The sequence below is a fragment of the Lynx canadensis genome, chromosome D3 (assembly GCF_007474595.2).
Source record: "Lynx canadensis isolate LIC74 chromosome D3, mLynCan4.pri.v2, whole genome shotgun sequence".
NCBI classification, from domain to species: domain Eukaryota; kingdom Metazoa; phylum Chordata; class Mammalia; order Carnivora; family Felidae; genus Lynx; species Lynx canadensis.
The window spans coordinates 62,369,385-62,383,481 of record NC_044314.2 but is presented as its reverse complement, the minus strand read 5'-3'; positions in this window follow the sequence as shown (position 1 = coordinate 62,383,481).

Sequence of the window (14,097 nt, the reverse complement as noted above, 5' to 3'; positions counted from 1 at the left end):
TCTCTGAGTTTGCTGTTTGGTTTACACATATAAGTGGACTCCACATATTAAGTGCCATTGTACAGTATTTGGGTTTTCTCTACTTCTTTCACTTAGCAAAATGCCTTCAAGGTCCATCCATGCCACGAACACGGATTTCCTGTTACTGTTTTTTTGTTTCGTTTTTTTTATGAATGAATAATATTCCACACATATCACATCATTCTTATCCATTCTCCCATTGATGAACACTTAGGTTGTTTCCATGTTTTAGTTATTGTAAATAATGCTGCTATGAATATGGGAGTGCAGATGCCTTTTTGAGTTAGTGTTTATTTTTGGATATATCCCCCCAGCAGTGAAATTGCTAGATGACAAGTAGTTCTATTCTTAATTTTTTGAGGAGCCTCCATAATGTTTTCCATAGTGGCTGCACCAATTTACATTCCCACCAAGAGTGCACCAGGGTTCCCTTTCTCCACGTCCATCCTCTTGTCTTTTTGGTCATGGCCATTCTAACAAGCATGAGGTGATATCGCAGTGGTTTTAATTTGCATTTCCTTAGTGACTGGCGATGAGTATCTTTTCATGTACCTGTTGGTCATTTGTATATCTTCTTTGGAAAAATGTTCAGGTCCTTTGTCCATTTTTTAATTGGATTATTTGGATTCTTTTGCTGTTGAGGTGTGTGAGTGCTTTATACAGTTTGGATATTAACCCTTTATCAGATACATAGTTTGCAAATCTTTTTCCCACTTTGTAGATGGTCTTTTCAGTTGGCTGATGATTTCTTTTGCTGTGCAGAAGCTTTTTAGTTTGATGCAGTCCCACCTGTTTATTTTTGCTTTTGTTGCTTATGCTTTAGGCGTGCCTGCCTGTTCTTAATGGGCACCCTAAGCGGCTGCTGTGCCAAACTATTTGGAATTAGTGGAATATTCCTTGCTCATTCATTTGTTGAATGAATATTTATTGAACGCTTATGTGGTAAGCACTGTACTAGGGCTTTCGTATTCAGTGATCGGGGGAGAACATGGTTGTGGTCGACTACAGTCTTGTGGGAGAGCTAAACAGTAAGCATGTAAATAAGCAAATATGCAGTTAAAACTGGTGTTAAAGTGCCATGATGAACAGAGGTACCTACTTAGATGTGGAGAAGAGGGCTTTTCAGACTTGGGAAATCAGAAGCAGAGTTATTATTCAGGGATGCTGGCACATTCTGTTACTCTCCTTGGATAAGGATAGGGCCTCACAAGAAGTTTGGCTCAAGAACAGGAGAGACCAATTTGTGATGGCATTAGGTTAAAGAAAAGTGCTTAGATTGCTCCTGTCTGTTCTTTGGAATGGCAGTAGAAGCCCCCAGTTTGGAAAGAGCAGTGGAAGGCAACAATCAAAGCTGTCAGACCTGGTGAGACACTGCCCTGTGGTCTTTGAGACTCACAGGCACATAACTCCTGAGGGTTCTGGCGTTTAAGGGAAGCTCCTCTAAAATAAACTATATCTGCCACGGCCCTGGGGTGATCACCTTTTGATAAAAGTTTATCTTAATTGAATTGGAAATTTAATGTAACCTGCTGGGTCTTTGGATGGATCTCTGCCCAGCAGTTCTTAACCCACTTGAAATGCTGCAGCTACTGTCAAAATGAGATTGATGTGAAAACCCCACCACCACGATTGTACTTTGGATGGCATTTTCAGAAACCCAAGAAGTGAGCAGTGACCTGACTTCCCAGGTGGAGACCTGATGGTATGTGGCATGAGACATCTGGGTGGTTGAGGGACTCATTAAGAGCAAACCATACAGCAAAATTCACCCACTGATCAGTACTTCAGATTGCCTGGCCCAGTGAACAGCTTAAGGAAACCGAGATAACAGCAAGGCAGCCCAGCGCACAGCACAATTCCAAGCTTCTCCTGATCGAGGCTGTAGGAATACTTAAGGTCCCCCCACCAAAAGTTGATCAGTCAGTGGGATCAGAGAGGTCCCAGCAACACCCCCTCTGACTGCCATGCAGTGGCATTCCAAGCAGAAATTGAATAACTACCATTTTAGGTGTGGAGGAGAGAATGAAGCTGAGGAATGTGGTAACTTTTCATGTCTTGTGGGGAGAAATGTGCCGTGGGGTACAGAAGGAAACTGCAAGGAGGGGAAAAGAAATCAGATTCCTTTATATAGTAATTACATTGACCTGTGTGAATCAGTCTTGCTGTTGTTACAGGTAAGATTGGAAAGATCTGTGCTAAAGCTCTGTAAGTTGTGCATGTTAAAAGAGCGAGACAAAAAAAAAAAAAAAGTTGATATTAAAACAAGGAATAAAAACTAATATTATGCCTGAAAAATAACAGCTTCTAAGTAGAAAACTAAAAATTCTTTAAAAAATTTTCTTTGAATGTTTATTTTTGAAAGAGTGAGAGAGAGTGCACAAGCAAGGGAGGGGCAGAGAGAGAGAGGGGAACAGAGGATCCAAAGTGGCTGAGCTCTGACAACAGTGAGCTGGATCCGGGGCTTGAACTCATTAACCATGAGATTAGGACCTGAGCTGAAGTCAGACGCTTAACTGACTGAGCCATCCATGAGTCCCTGAAAATTAAATGTTCTTAATTCAAATAACTGTAAGATGATTCCATTTAAGTGTTAAATCTGATTTCAGTCTAGTTCTATGTAGAACTTATGGCAGGGATGGGGACCTTTACTCCTTATCAAATATTCTGTTTACTCTTCGAATTTCCGTTCCCCGGCCCCACCCCTGCAGCTGCATTGGGCATGTGACTAGTTCTGACTGTGAGATATGAAAAAGAAGTGAGGTGGGGAAAGCCCACGCGCAATTCTCCCAGCCCTTCCCCTGCCCAGACAACTGAGGCCAGGTGTTTGATAGTTTAGTTAAAAGATGGCAGAGTCTGCAAGCCTGAGTCCCTAAAAGTGATAATATCAAACGGAATTCCTTGCCTTCAGGGGACGTGTAATGAGAGTGAGAAATGAACTGTAGTGTTAAGCCACTGATACTTTGAGATTGCTTTTTATCCATAACATAGACAACTTAGATAGAAAAGGATGGTAATAAACTAGAAGTGTTGGGGTTGGAAGGCAATGTGCATATTTTGCGTTTTATGGAAACTTTGCTTGAGTCCAGGGCTTTTAATCTGAGGAAGAGATGAGTAAAACATTGTTGTAATGCAGTCCAGAGATTCTACTTTATTTTAACTTAGATTTTAGTTAACATACTGTGCAACATTTGTTTCAGAAGTAGAATTCAGTGATTCATCACTACAGCACCCAGTGCTCATCACAGCAAGTGCCCTCTTTAGTACCCATCACCCATCTACCCCATCACCCACCCACCTCCCTCTGTCAACCCTCAGTTTGTTCTCTGTCATTAAGAGTCTCTTGTGGTTTGCTTCCCTCTCCCCTTTCCCCCCGCCCAATTCTACTACTTTCTACCAAACATTTATATTGATCTATTCAAACTGAGTGAATTCTACAATTAAGTTTTTATCTGTCACCTAGATTTAAAATGCAGAGCTGGACTTCTTTCTACAGAGAGATAGAAATTTTAAAAGATATATTACGTGTGGCTATATACAGACTATTACAGATATGGAAGAATGTTATGGACCCTGTGGAGCAAAGAGGAAATCATTTGTCTTGGAGGAGGACAAATTATTGGTGTTCATTGGTAAGAATGTGTAAAGTTGGGGTAAAGGAAAAACGAGTACCTGGTGAAGGGAACAAACCAAAGCACTGGAGGAAATGGAACTAGAGGGGCCATGGCACCTCTTAGAGGTTAGGAGAGAGGAGCAGGTGGAGAGAGAGCCCTTGTGACCAGGGAGGCTCACTGAGCCTTGGGAGACCATCATCCCAGAGCACCCAGCCAAGCCATGCTGCCATTTCTAGCCTTGGAAGCAGCTTACAGTGCCTGTCTAGGCACTGACAGTGGGCTGAAAGAGCCATGACAGCAGGAAGTAAAATGAGATGTGGGGGGATAATGCAATCCCCTGCTGCCAAGTGAGGAGAAATGGAATCAGGTTTGGATGTGTTACTTCTCAGAATAATTAGCTTCCAGATGGAGTTGTCAGCTGCTCCCTGAGAGGAGACCAAATTCTCATAACCTTCTCACCCCTTCTCACCCCAAATGGCCAGTGGCCATTTGTGGAGGTGACAATAGAATGGGTTTGGCCTGTCCCATTATCATAACAGCCCCAATGCAGTTAGTTCACCTGGAACATGGAAATCCCTCAGGGTCACAAAGTATACCAGTTAAGAAATATCGTGGCTAGTATGCACAGATTGGATAAAAGAATGGCCTTTACAGGATAGAAATTCAGGCACATGTAGTTCAGGACTGGTTGGGCAACTCAGGGAGCCACATGCTATCTGTTTCTCTACTCCACCATGCATGGGTCTTATTCTCAATGTTATCTGAAGTCCAAGATAGCTGCTGGAACTCCAGTTATCACATTCACATTCCAGGAGAGCAATAGCCCCCCTGGCTCAGCTTGCGTTAAGCAGGCTCTCCTGAAGTTGGCATTCCACTCTCACCTCCTTTGCCAGAATTTGTCCACATGCACGCACTTAATTGCAAGGAAGTCTAAATACTTCAGCTAGGTATATTGCTGCTCTGTATAAATGGAGTTCAGCCACCCACACACAACCTAGTATAGGCATTAAAAATAAATCCATTGCCCTTTTCTGCTGACATCCAAGCAGGAAGCTGAATGCCTGGTAAATGTGTTTGGTTTGGGGAACAATCAGTGCATTTCTGGGTCCTGAAGTTGGCATTCCACTCTCACCTCCTTTGCCAGAATTTGTCCACATGCACGCACTTAATTGCAAGGAAGTCTAAATACTTCAGCTAGGTATATTGCTGCTCTGTATAAATGGAGTTCAGCCACCCACACACAACCTAGTATAGGCATTAAAAATAAATCCATTGCCCTTTTCTGCTGACATCCAAGCAGGAAGCTGAATGCCTGGTAAATGTGTTTGGTTTGGGGAACAATCAGTGCATTTCTGGGTCCATGTAGCACAGGACACAGTGTCTTTACATTTCACCTGTGGTGCTCAAGTAATAATTCTAGAATGCAACATTGGAAGAATGGACATGGCACCATTTTGTCCATGTAAGGCTTCATGTTTCTGTATTGAGTTTTCTATGACCTGTACTTTCTCTAATAGAAACTTCAAGGACACCACTACTCCAGCCAGGATTGGGTGCAGGGTATGGTATGTATGGAAGAATGGATGATAAACATAACAATGCAATATTATTATCAAAATGTGCCAGTGTCTTTTATGAATTGATACTTGTAGGACCCAGACATCATTTTTGTAAGCTACATGAGTCAAAAGAAATTATTCCCACTGAATTTTTTTATGTTACTAAAGTATCTTGAGCAATTCTTAATATTAATTTGCTTGTGTTTGGGATATTCACTTCCACACTCACAACTTTGTGGATGTTTCTGTCCTTGGCAACCTCCAAACTGGAGCTGTACAGAGAGGGAGATTCTAGGAAATGTTGTTCTTTCTCTGATGCAGTAGACCTGCCGTATGGCCCCATTCCAATTGTCTGCATCCTTTCTAGTCAGTTAACTCGTGTTAACACAAGAGACCCTGGGAGGCAATTCAATCCATGTTGTAATTCAGCCATGCTTAGGTTAGACTTGGGGTGTGCTTTTCAGAAATCTTAGCCTTCCCTAGGGGACCTGGGTGGCTCATTTTGTTAAGTGTCTGACTCTCGATATCGGCTGAAGTCATGATCTCACAGTTTCATGATATCGAGCACCACATCTGTTCTATCAGCACAGAGCCTTCTTGGGATTCTCTCTCTCTCTCTCTCTCTCTCTCTCTCTCTCTCTCTCAAATAAGTAAGCATTAAAAAAGAAGAAGAAGAAAAGAAAAAGAAACCTTAGCCTTCCCTGTGGTTAGGGTTTTGAGCAGCCATAGAAATGTTCAGATTCCTTATGTGGACTTTGAGCTGGGAATTTAAAGCCTTAAGATTCTTATTCTCTTTCTTCCCAAGTTCTCCAGCACACTTAGAAACAAACCAATAGCTTTATTATAGTCTTTATTCTTACTAATGTCATCTGTGGCAGCAAGTGCTTGGTCATCTAGAGCCTTGCCTTTTCTAGGTATCTATCTGATTACATGTATCTACAAATGATAATTTGAGTAAACTGTTTTGCCAGAGCATGCCACAGACTGTCAGTGTCCCTGTTACCACTGGAAATAGAGTCATTAATATCCTTAAATCTAATTAGACCAGACAACCAAATTCAGAAAGCCCAGAATCAATTGAGAGAATTCAGCTTTAAGACTCCATTCTTTGGGGCACCTGGGTGACTCAGTCGGTTAAGCAACTGACTGGCTCAGGTCATGATCTCAGTTTGTGAGTCGAGCCCGGCATCGGGGCTCTGTGCTGACCTCTCGGAGCCTGGAGCCTGCTTCAGATTCTGTGTCTCCCTTTCTCTATGCCCCTCCCCTGCTCACACTCTGTCTCTCTCTCTCAAAAGTAAATAAACATTTTTAAAATTTTTAAAAACAAGATTCTGTTCCTCTGGAAGCACCCCACTTCCAGTACCAGATTCTGTTATCAGTCAGGGATCAATTCGAGAAGCAGAACCACTGGGAGGTATGGGTATATGTAGGCATAAATGAAACTATCAAGGGATTTGGCCTCTTGTACCTTGGGGAAGCCAGTTAAACAGGCTCTTTAAAGCTGTTGTCTCAGCACCTGCAGCTAAAACCTGAGGTTCACGGGTGGGCCATGGTGATAAAATGTTATAAAGTGGGAAAGCAAGGACAAGTGGGAACTGAGAAGCATAAGCTGGACCCGTGAGGGTGGGCTGGAAGCTGTGACAGCTCTGTCAGCCTCTAGTGGTATGGGTGTCCTGCAGGAGAAGCTGGTGCCATTTGTCACAAAGCTGACGTCCAACCATGACCCAGAGCTTGGTTCAGGGAAGGTGAACAGTGCAGCCCACTGCTTTCCCATACCCACAAGTTGAGCCCACTGGTAGGTGGCAATGTGTACAAGCCACATAATGCCTACTGCTTCAAGTCTACCCTCCAAATCTCCCGTAAGTCTCTTATGGCCACCTTAACTGGAAATGTACAGGGAGGTGAATTCTGGGAAATGTAGTTCAGCCTAACAAAATTGGACATATTCCAAAGCCACCACATTGCTAATATTTGTATACTAGGATTAGATATCACAAAGGATTTCTGGAACCAGATCAGCAGAACTGCTGAAATAGACCACTGTCTAGAGAGAATGGAAAGAACTTATCCTGAATCCTTCCTTGCAATGGTATTTACCATCAAGTGCTTCCCCAAACTGCTAACACTGGCATTATGAATTTGCAAGTCGTGCTGCCTTCAATTAAAGCTAATCCAATTCTGGGGAGAAGGAATAGTATTCTGGTGTGTGGTACAGTTTGTCTTAGTGACTCTCCTGTTAAATAGTCCTTGCCCTAATGGTCCTGGAATCTGCAGGGAAAGAAGATATTCAGCTTTTAATGGTCTAGTAACCGGCCCCTATCTTGGGTTTCCCAGAAACCAAATCTAAAAGACTTGTAAACTAGAAAAACTGCAGATAGGTAGGTCAGGGATATATAAAGGTGTATGCACACACACACACACACACACACACACACGAGCATGCACATACACATGCATAAACCACATCCACATAATTGGTTTTGTTGTTAGGACACATTTCACAGGTCACAGCTTAGGTTTAGAGAACTGTTAATATTTTCCTATAACTGAACCTAATTTTTCCTTGAGTGTTCGATCTGCTTGATAAGCAGAAGAGCAAAGTACTCTCTTTCAGGTAAATGTGGTCAGTGGAGGCAGGTGAAGGTGCAAACCCGAGGTTCTATCCCTCCTTCTCTCTGCAGAGGCATCCAAGTTCTCACCTGCATCTTGGCACACAGGGTGGGGAAGGGTGGGACTGTGGTCCTGGCACATCTCCTGCATGGGCTTCGGTTTGTGCAGCCTGGGGCGCATTGGCTGGAACCACAGTCCTGAGGCCCCTGCAGCCCTCTTTCAGCCTTTCAGGAAGCTTGAGGATGGGGAGGGAGGCTCAGGGGGCCACCTCCTACTGCTGCCTGTTACATCTGCTCTGCTGCCATGTCCTGTGATACCAGGGACATCTGGGGGGCTGGCAGTCCCCCAGGCTGTACCCTGAAAAGAGGGCCCAGGCCTCTTATCTCTCAGACTCTCTCTGGGGTTTCTATTGTCCCTTGCCCATAGTATTGCAAAACAAGCCACAGATGGTTGGCAGAAAAGCCAACAGACATTTATTTTTTCGCAGTTCTGGAGGATAGAAGCTCATGATCAAGGTGCCCACAAATTCACTTTCTGGCTAGAGCTCTCTTGGTAACTTGGAGACTTCTGCCTTCTATCTGTGTCCTCACATGACCTTTTCTTGGGCGCCCGTGCATAGACAGAGCAAGCTGTCCGGAATCTCCCTCTTTTTGCAAAGACACCAGCCCTGTTGGATTAGGGCCCCACTCTAATGACCTCCTCTAACCTTAAGTACCTCCTTAAAGGCCCTGTATCCAAAAACAGTCACATTGGAGTTAGGGCTTCAACATGTGAATTTGGGGAGGGGGGCACAATTCAGTCCGCAACACCCCATTCTTGGCTCTAATGGGATGCAGGGTGTCTCCTGGGAGACAAATGTTTTCTCCTAGAACATTTTATCTCTTTTTGAAGACATTTGAATGTATAAACTCTGCTTTAATCCCTTTGGGTTCTTAGCATTTTGGCACTCAAACCTCTATTCCTTTCTCAAAAGCCTGACTCCTTTCTAGATGTCTGGGAATGTTTCCTATCTTAACTTTGGAGAAGGTTACACAGAAGTTGACATATTTAAAACTTAACCAAACTGTAAAGTTCAGATTTGTGTACTTCACTATCGGTAGGTTACTACTCAATTTTATTTTATTTTTTTAAAGAAGCCCAACTCTTATTAGCAAAACATTTGCTTTCATGATGACTCTGTGGGTTTCAGGAGCCTACATAACCTAGATTTTAAGTCCAACATTAAGCACGGGCCCTCTCTTGTTGTATTCCTCTCAGGACAATCCTTCCTGAGACTGAAGTTGGGTTTGGATATGTCTGACTGAAAGGGGAGAAGGTCACCTTGTGACTTGCAGAAGGATGGGAAGGGTGGGAGGGGGGCGTCAGTTCATATCTACATAGCAGTAGCAGTGTCTTTGGTTGGATCCACCAAGAAGAAAAACTCAAATAGCACGACGGGAGAACTAGCAGCCTGAGAAGGTAGGGGTGAAATACAGCTTTTGGTACTGTTACATATACATGTTTATATTTTAAGCATATTAATATTTATATTTTAAATATATACTTATATTTCTATTTTACTATGGCCATGTATTACATAAAAAGTAACATCTGCACCGTTAAATAATACTTCAAAAGATCTGCTAAAAATGACATGGAAGATGTCCATGACATATTGTGAATTCAAAAGAGAAAATTCAGTAACAGTGGGTGTAGTAAGAGTATCACGTTGCTTGCTTGCACACACACAGCTGGAAAGAATCACTCCAAAATGTAAGCCTGGGGACTAAGATAGAACTGGGCTTTATCCCTTTTGTTTCTACACATCTTTTCTGTTTGAAATTTTTGCAGCTAGCCTGTGTTACTTTTATAATGACAACTTCTTCCTGACCAAAATACTTTGCTGGTGGGAGTAATTCTGGGTTTGACCTTTTCCTATTAAATATGTGAAATTTCATGAAGAATTTTAAGCTACATTTTAGTGGCTGATTCAGACCCTTTACACTGAGGGGAACTCCAGTTGGGAAGTAACGCATGGGAGGTGATACCAAAAAGCTAAAGCATGCATTCACAGAGAACATGCCTTGTAGTCACTGAGGTTGCAACTGGAGCCAAACTGGGAATTCAGTTCAGATTTCCCTTCTTTAAGGAAGTCTGTAGGGTCCTTCCCCCTGACCCCACCCATTTTCAAGAAATTTGAAGCAGTAGAAGTTTTAGACCAGATTATTTTAAAGACTTGGCTAGGGTGTAAAGATAATGAGAGGAAAGGGACAGCAGTGGTAACTCTGATAAAATACCATTTCACAGAAATATTTTTATACCAGATATAGGCTGTGGTGGCAGACACAGGCATTTTAAAGGAAAACTAATAAAATTTTTGTAGGATGTCAAGCAGATTTTTCAAAGGAAAGATATTATCTATCCTGATGCCTTGCCTCAGAATTATTGACACTGAGGCTGTTTCTTAACATTTCATGGTGTTTTATTTTTTCATGATTCTTTCTCATTGCTATCAATCTATATTTGTGCATTTGGAGGCCTGGTCTTTCTATACTGCACTAATAGGTCTCTGACATGTTTTATTGTTTTGGTGATGTGACATTGGGCTAGAGGTTTATATGCTGCAACCAAGGTGATGCTTCTTCCCATCTTTCAGGGAGAGCACAGAGGACAGAGAAGGGCAGCCACATGCTATTACCAGCTGCATCTGCACAGGGTGGTTCTGGGGGGACACAAAAGGACAATGTGCAATTCGTTTTACCAACACACATTCTTGAGTACAGTGCTATCAGAAAGAAGAATGATCTGGTATCTTCTGTTCTTTTGTAATTTAATATAATTTTTGGAGCTTGTTAAAAAGACCAATAATAACATCTCTAGCTCCATCTAAATTTGAGGAGGAAATTAGCATACCCCCCCAAAAAAGAGTTATAAACTATTTTTTAGCTTAGATGAAGTTGCGAGACAGTTTTGCAGAGCTTCAAAGCACAGAAGAAAAGGTTTTCCTTGATGGAAAGACGACAGTCCTAATCTTCTATGAATATCAACTGCATATCATCTCCTGACTTCTCCTGACTTCAAATACCATTTTCATTAAAAAAATGTTTTTTAATGTTTATTTATTTTTGAGAGAGAGAGAGAGCAGTGGGGGAGAAGAGAGAGAGGAAGACATAGAATCTGAAGCAGGCTTCAGGCTCTGAGCTGTCTGCACAGAGCCTGACATGGGGCTTGAACCCACAAATCATAAGTTAGATCATAACCTGAACCAAAGTCTGACACTTAACCGACCGAGCCACCCAGAAGCCCCTCATTTCTTTTTCTTAACTAATTGCTCTGGCTAGAACGTCCACTACTTTATTAAATAGAAGTGGTGAAAGTTAATGTGCTTGCCTTGTGCCTGCTCTTAGAGAAAAAGGTTTTAGTCTTTTATTATTTGAGTATGATGTTTGCTGTGGGTTTTTCATATATGGCTTTTATTAATTGAGGTATTTTCCTTCTATTCTTAGTTTGTTGAGTATTTTAGTCATGAGAGGGTGTTGAATTTTGTTAAATGCTTTTACTGCATCAATTGAGATGATCGTGTGGTTTTTGTTCTTTGTTCTGTTAATATGATGTATTACATCGATTGATTTTCTTATGTTGAACCATCCTTACATTCCAAGAAAGAAAATCCTATTTTTCATGGTATATAATCTTTTTAATATGTTGCTGAATTCTGTTTGCTATTTTGTATTTTGTTGAAGATTTTCATAACATTTTCATCAATGTTCATAAGGGATATTGGTCTTTAGGTTTTTTTGGAGTGTGTTTTCTGGCTTTAGTGCAGGATAATGCTTACTTCATAGAATGAATTAGGAAGTTGTTCCCCTCTGTTTAATTTTTTGTAAAAGTTAGAGAAAGACTGAAGTTAGTTCTTCTTTAATGTTTGGTAAAATTCACCAGTGAAGCCATTAAATCCAGGGTTTGTTTTTGTTTGTTTGTTTGTTTTCGTGTGTTTTTTTCTAATTAAGAGATTCGTAGTTACTGATTCTATCTCCTTACTAGTTACACATCTATTTCTATTAAGATTTTCTATCTCCTCCGATTTAGTCTGACAGGTTTTGTCATTTCACCTAGGTTAAACAATTTGACGGCATACAATTGTACATAGTACTCTCTTATAATCCCTTTTATTTTTTAGAATTGGCATTAATGTCCCCACTTTCTTTTCTTACTTTAGTGATTTGAGTCTTCTTTTCTTAGTCCATCTAGCTAAAGGTTTGTCAATTTTGTTGATCTTTTAGAAGAACCAATGTGCAGTTTCACTGATTTTCTCAGTTGTTTTTATTCTCAACTTTATCTCTGCTCGAATCTTTATTATTTCCTTCTTTCTTCTGGTAGCTTTTGGTTTAATTTTCTTTGTCTATTACCTGAATGCATTTGCTCATTTGAGATCTTTCTTCTTTTTTAATGCAAGCCTTCAGAGCAATAAATTTCCCCCTTGGCACTGCTTTCATTGTGTCCCATTAGTTGTGACATATTATGTTATGTTTTCATTTATTTCTATTTACTTTCTAAATTCTCTTGTGATGTATTCTTTGATCTATTGGTTGTTTAAAATATGTTGTTTAAATTCCACAATTTGTGAACTTTCCAATTTCCTTCCTGTAATTGATTTCTAACTTTATCCCACTGTGATCAGACAAGATACTATGTATATTATCTGTCTTTTTAAATCCATTGAGACTTAATTTGTGACACAACAAATGATCTATCCTGGAAAATGTCTGATGTGCCCTTGAGGTGAATATGTATTCTGTTGTTCTTGTTGGGTAGAGTGTTCTGCATATGTCTGTTAGACCTAGTTGTGTTATTGTGTTAAGTCCTCTGTTTTCTTATTTCATGTCTGGTTGTTCTATCCATTGAGAATGAAATATTGAAGTCTACAACAATTATTTTAGAACTGTGTATTTTTGCCTTCAAATATTAATTTTTGTTTCACCTATTTTGATGGTCTGTCATTAAGTCTGTAATTGTTTATAACTGTTTTATCTTCTTGCTGTATTGAAGCTTTAATCAATGTATAATGTCCTTTGTCTCTTGTAAGCTTTTAAAATTTAAAGTCTATGCTGTCTGATATTAGTATAGCCACCCCTGCTGTCTTTTAATTATTACTTACTTGGAATATCTTTTTCCATTCTTTCACCTACAACTTACTTGTGTTTTTGGATCTAAAGTATCTCTTGTAGGGGCACCTGGGTGGCTCAGTCGGTTAAGCATCTGACTTTGCCTCAGGTCATGATTTGATTGTGAGTTTGAGTCCCACATCAGGTGAGCTCAAGCTCTGCTTTGGGTGAGCACAAGCCCCACTTTGGGTAAACACGAGCCCTGCTTCAGGTGAACCCCACTTCTCTTTCTCTGTCTCTCTGTCTCTGTCTCTGTCTCTCTCTCTCTCTCTCAGACTCTTGTAGTATTCTCTCTCCTCTCTCTGCCCTTTGCTCACTTGCACCTTCTCTCTCTCACTCAAGAAAACATTAAAATAAAGTATATCTTGTAGACAGCCTATATTTAGATCATTCTGCCAATCTGTGTCTTTTGATTGGAGCATTTAACCCATTTATATTTAAAATATTTTTTAAAGTTTATTTATTTATTGAGAGAGAGAGAGAGAGAGAGAGCAGGGGAGGGACAGAGAGAGAGGGAGAGAGAGAGTCCTAAACAGGCTTCATGCTCTCAGCACAGAGTCTGATGCAGGGTTCAATCTCATGACTGCAAGATCACAACCTGAGTTGAAATCAAGAGTCCAATGTTCAACTGACTAAGCCACCCAGGCACCCCTAAATTAATTCTTGTGAAGAAGGTACTTACTTCTGTCATTGTGTCATTTGTTTTCTATATGTCATATAGGTTTCATTGCTCATTTTCTGCATGACTGTCTTCTTTCATGTTTATTGATTTTTTAGTAGTAGAATGTTTTAATTTCCTTCTCTTTGTGTGTGTGTGTGTGTGTGTGTGTGTGTGTGTGTGTTCTGTAGCTTTTTTTTGTGGTCAACATTTCTTCCAAGGAATATCTGGTGGTAATGAATTCCCTCAGCTTGGTTTATCTAGGAATGTCTTCATTTCTCCCTCACTTTTGAAGGATAGTTTTACAAGACATAAGATTCTTTGTTGACTTTTTTTTTCTTTTTAGTGCCTTATATATATCAGTCCACTGCCTTCTGGCATCCAAAGTTTCTGATAAAAAAATCTACTGAAAATCTTATTAAGGGCCCTTTGTATGTGACAATTTGCTTCTCTCTTGCCACTTTCAAATTTGTTTTTTGCCTTTCAACGCTTTA